General features: G+C 45.4%; 1 pseudogene; it reads right to left on the bottom strand.

The window, feature by feature from the left end:
- Positions 1-347: 347 nt before the first annotated feature.
- On the bottom strand, positions 348-3,931 carry LOC110543178 (eukaryotic translation initiation factor 3 subunit E-like; annotated as a pseudogene).
- Positions 3,932-5,356: the final 1,425 nt, after the last annotated feature.

Raw genomic sequence — 5,356 nt, 5'->3', positions numbered from 1 at the left:
TCCCATGGGCTTTTTAAAGAATGGTGGTCAGTCTTCTCTGAAGTCCCATTCCCGAGCACATACTTTATTCCCTATTATTCTTATATGATGACCAAAGTTCTGGTAAACAGAAAGCAAGTTTAGTGACAAGAAGAAGGAGGAGAGGAGAAGGAGGAAGGGGGTGAGGAGGAGAAGGAGGAGGATTACAGCCAATTTTATTCAGATTCTCCAGAATTTATACCAAACTTGTTAATTGCTCCTAAGCTGCATGCCACCCTTTATATAATGGCTATTACATCTTCCTTTATTCCCCTTTCCCTACTCTTCTTTATAGTTCTTTTATACTGAGTTGCCCAGTTAAGAGCCCCTTACCTGCTCTTCTGATTAATTTTTTTTTTCAATATTCATGACCAGCACTGGCTTCTAAAAGAAAGACTTTGATCTTCTCATTCACTTGCTAGGGTGAGAGTGGCTGGTACCCATACCACAGGCCTAGTGTAGAATCAATCCTGGCATCTGACCTTGAATCTCTAATCTAATCCATCCTTCAGCTTCTCCAGAACCGTGTTCAGTTCCGTTCTGCTAACACATTAATGTTGATACCCTGGTGGGTAAAACAAAGAGTCTGAAATATGAAGAGATGGACATTTTCAAAGAAGTACTTAAGACAAGCCACCCACAGTCACTCACCAGCACTGACTCACTTTCAGCTTTTCCTGAGCCCCATAAAAATCAAAGTTACCATACAAGCACTGATCAAGTTCTGTAACTGGCCTTTACATGCGTAAGACACCTGCTGAGTAGCTCTTACTAGCTCTTCCAGTAGCTACCAGCAATCCTCATCTTTGTTATGAGAGCAGTGGTCAAAAGAATGACAATTATGCCGACACATTGTCTGAGTTGCATTAAGATATTGTGGCTGGTAAAGGAAGAGATTGATAACAGTATTGGAATGGTTGAAAAAAAATGAACAGAGGCCGATGAGTGAGCCATGCTCACTGCTAAGGGCACTGGAGTGGAGAACTCACAGAATTCTTGTCCATTGTCCCTTAGCCATGTAAGGTCTTCAATGGCTACATCCCAATGCATGAAGATTTCAGATATCTGAACACTCCTGCGTAAACCCGGGCTTGTCTGCAAGGTAGGCGAAGAGTGTCCAACCATGCTTGGTTGACTGCATCTGCCTTGTAGTTTCAGATCTTTAAACATTTTCACAAGTGGTTTTGTTCCTGATTGAAGCTGTCTGAAGTGTTTGACAACTGTGATTCTTTTTTTCATATAAAGGATTTTGTGTACAGCCATAGCTGAGTCTACCATGTTGACATCACTGAGAAAATACAATTATTTATTGTAATAAATCTTTTTCATTATATGTCTCCTCCACAGAGAGGCACTCCAGGAGTGGAAAGGCCACATGCCAATCCAGAAAGTGAGCAATGCGAGTGGTCAAGCCTCAGACTGGGCGTGGTGGCTGGACAGGGCAGGAAACAAACTTGTCAACACACGTTGAGAATCCGGTAAGCAATCCCACTGTCCATGTAGTTAAAGCACTGTCGCCTCCAGGAACATTTTAGAAACTGATTTTCCTGATCTTACATAACCAAGTAGTATTTCTATAAACGCAGCAGTCTCTGTCTTTATCATAAACAGCTATAGGGGTCTCATGCTTGATCATGGCATTTACAGGCAAAAGTTATGAGACCTACCTTACTATCAGGAATGATTCTAGAAACACTTGGAGAACCAGAGGGTATGGCCCTCCATGTTCTCCTGCACCTGCTTTCTAGGTGACAGAGACAGACAAGTGAACAAGCACAGAACAGATTATCTTATAGTAATAAATGCCAAGAAGAAAATCAAACAGGGTATAGGGGTCAAATGGACTTTCATGTCAGCCCACAGCAATGCAGAAGTAGAGCACATGGTGAGGCAGTGGGTGAGAATGGATATGGTGGCCTCCAGAAGGGGACAGCCCACCTGCCACTGTGCAAAGCACCACTGAGAATCTTTCATCCACCTGTAGGCATTGACTCACATTTGTACATGAAAGAAAGGCTGTCTGGTGGAAGAAAACAATGACTGCATCACTACCACCATCCCCCCCAGGAGTAGGGTAAACCACAGTGGAGAGAGGGAGAAATTCTTTACTCAAAGGCTTTTGGCCAGAGACTTCCACAACCGTTTCAATGTTCATACAGAAATATTCACAGGAACTGCGTGCTCTAATAATCCCAGCCATCTGTAGCCACTGCCAACAGTGCTTGCAGCATCCCCTGGAATATTTCTAATTGCAGATTCAGGAAACAGAAGGAGGTTTTCCAAGTTCTCTGGGTTAAAGGCCAGACTACGTAGGGTGCCCGATTTTTCCCACCAGACAAGCTGGTGCTTTTACAAAGGAACCACTCTAGGACCCACAATATTTACATTTTCTGTTGTTACAGCCAAAAAGGACTCAGTGGATTTCTCTTTCCTGCCTCGCTATGGTTGGGTATGGTTGGGTAACTTGTTGCTGGGACAGAGGACTGCTTTGAATTCCAAACCACTCTTTGAGACCCTATCTTAAAAAATAAAAAAGGACCCAACCTGTAGTTGATGAACACTTTTGACTTTCTACATATAAATAAACACTTTTATAAAGAAATCTTATTAATTTTAATCTTGCTTGTTGTGATTCAGAACTCTGGACTATGGTATGCTATGTCGATGTCTGAATTAAGTTCCGCATCAATATGGTGACCTCCCGGAAGCAGGACAATGAGATTGCATAGGGAGAGGTGTGTTGGGGCAAATTAAATAATGACGATGAGGAGGCGCACAACAGATTTTATATGAAAGAGGTTTATTAGATGGGGATGAAGAAAGAGAGAGAGAAGAGAGAGCAGGACATGATGGGAGGAAAGAGTGAGGGGGTGCACCAACAGAGAAAGGGGAGAGGGCGAGAAGGCAAGAGAGGCCGAGAGGGCAAGAGAGGCCGAAGAGAAGCAAGAGAGGGACAACATGGGGAGTTGGTCCCTTTAAGGAGCAAGGTAACCACACCTTCCAGGTGTGGCCACCTGGCCAAGGACACATGATGACATCATAGGTTGCTAGGCAACCCAGAAGCAGGTGCCTAAATACTTACAAGGTGAACCAGTCCAGGGCTGGAAAGTTGAGGTTAGAGGGCAGGAGTATGCCAGCAGTGCCCTGTAACAGTTAGGGACTGAGGGATGCTGGGAGAACCAGAAGGCCAGTCTGCTTTGGTTAATGGGCACCTCAATCGCTTGTCCTGGGCTGAACCCCACCATTGTTTTTATTCTTCCTATTGAGTTTTATAGAAAACTGAATTAAGCCACAAGAGAACATAAAAATGCAAAGTATTTGCACAATCCACATAGTAATCGTTCAACTCACATGAGAGTGAAAGTTGCGTGTGTGGCTGAGTGTGTACACTAGGGTTAAGGTTTAAATACAAAGAAAAACATAAAATGTCCTCAACAGGCTCATCTTCAACTTGGTTCTGGCTAGCAGCACTGTTTGGGGGTATGAATGGAACTGCTAGGTGGTGGGGCCGACCTGGAGGAAGTAGGTTGCCTTATGGAGTATAGCCCAGGCCCCAGTCTGGCCTGAGCCCTCTGCTTGCCACTGAGAGGTGAGCAAGCCACCTCTGCCACCGCAGAGGCTCCACCCTCTGCCAAGCCTTCCCCTCCCAAACTCTGAGAAGAAACACTTCCTCCCATAAGGAAGTAACACTCTGAAGTCACAATTCCTGGAGCTCAGCAGGACTCTCACTGCTTTTCCTGGATAATTAGTCACAGCATTGAGAAAATTAACAAATACACCTAGAAAAAAGGGTGTATATTTCTGAAAACAGCACTGTTTACAGTGTATAAATTAAAAAAACAAAACAAACAAACAAAAAACAACCAACACCCTGGAGTTATGATTCCTGGAGCTCACCAGGACTCTCACTCATGCATTACACCTTGTCCTCCTCTTGGCCTGCACCCCTGTGCTCTGCCCTTTCTTCCTGTCTCTCTGTAAGATTTATTTATATAGTTTATGTGTATGTGTATGTGCTATGCTTTCATACATACCAGAAAAGAGAATCAAGATTCCATTATAGGTGGTTGTGAGCCACCCTGTGGTTGCTGGGAATTGAACTCAGGACCTATGAAAGAGCAGCCAGTGCTCTTAACCACGGAGCAGTCTCTCCAGCCGTCCCCCTGCCTCTCACGCTATTAGAAAGCTCCGTATAGCTAGCCCTTTGCTGGGACTGTCAAAACTGCCTCCTTTGTTATTATGGCTTTGTCCCCTTCTGGTCTGTTGACAATGCGGCAGCTTTGTGACCCTCAGACTGTCCCATTCCTGTCCTCCGTCGTGTGGATAGCTCACCATGACACAGGGAATGAGCACGAACGCTTTGCCAGGACCTGCGCCACCCCACCCCGTACCACCTCACACGCAGTGTGCTTCATCTCCATCGTCCACTGCAGCAGACCACGACCGGCCTTAGCCTCCTCGGGGCTTTTGCACCTGCGGTGGCTTTTCTTAAGTTACACAACACCCCGGATCTCCACACATACAACTAAAGCCTTTCTTCAACCGCACCTCCCCCAGACGATCTTGCCTGCTGTGTTCCCGCTCCACCCACGCTACTCTTCTGCGCCCTGATTCCTGCTTTTCGTTTCTCTTTACTTCCTCTGACCTGTGGTCATTTCACGGTCACATGACCTTCTCTAGTAGCTCCTTAAGGCCAGGTGTTTTATTGTTCCCTGTGGATCGCTGTTTCCCTGTGTTGGCTGCATGGTAACCTTCCGCAGGAACAGCACCCACAACACCCTAATCAGGCGAGTAACTCCAGGAGAGAGTAAGTCCTCCTAGTTCTGCTGCTCATCTTTCCGCAGAGATGTCAGGATCCTTGGTCTTTTCTCAGGAAACCCCTCTTTGCTCTGTTTTTTATGCATGCTTCTCATTCCCTGGCAGAGACAATACATGGTATCGGCTGATGTATTAGGCAAGAATGGAGTTATTAGATAGATGTACAATATTTCCAGAGTCTGAGCCAAATAGCCTGTAGGCCATAATTTAGAGTGCCATGACTAGAGGTGAGATATAGAGGAAAGGAAAAGCCCATATGCTTCAAGCAGAAAGAAAACAGTCTAACTGTGTCTATGTTTGAGGCAAATCATAAATGTTTAACCTCTTTTTGGAGACAGTCTTTCTCTACAGCCCAGGCTAGCCTCAAACTCACAATCTTCCTGCCCAGCTCCTTGAGCTTAAGTGCTGGGATTACAGAGGTGAGCAGCCGTGCCTATGTCTAGCTCACTCAGGTAAAACTGCTCCTGTGTACACATAGCTGTTTGCCTCGTGGAGCTACAATGGTATGATGTGCCCTCTC

The sequence above is a fragment of the Meriones unguiculatus genome, chromosome 9, assembly GCF_030254825.1.
Source record: "Meriones unguiculatus strain TT.TT164.6M chromosome 9, Bangor_MerUng_6.1, whole genome shotgun sequence".
NCBI lineage: Eukaryota > Metazoa > Chordata > Mammalia > Rodentia > Muridae > Meriones > Meriones unguiculatus.
Note: the sequence above shows the minus strand (reverse complement) of the source record. Positions and strands in the feature narration are given on the sequence as shown.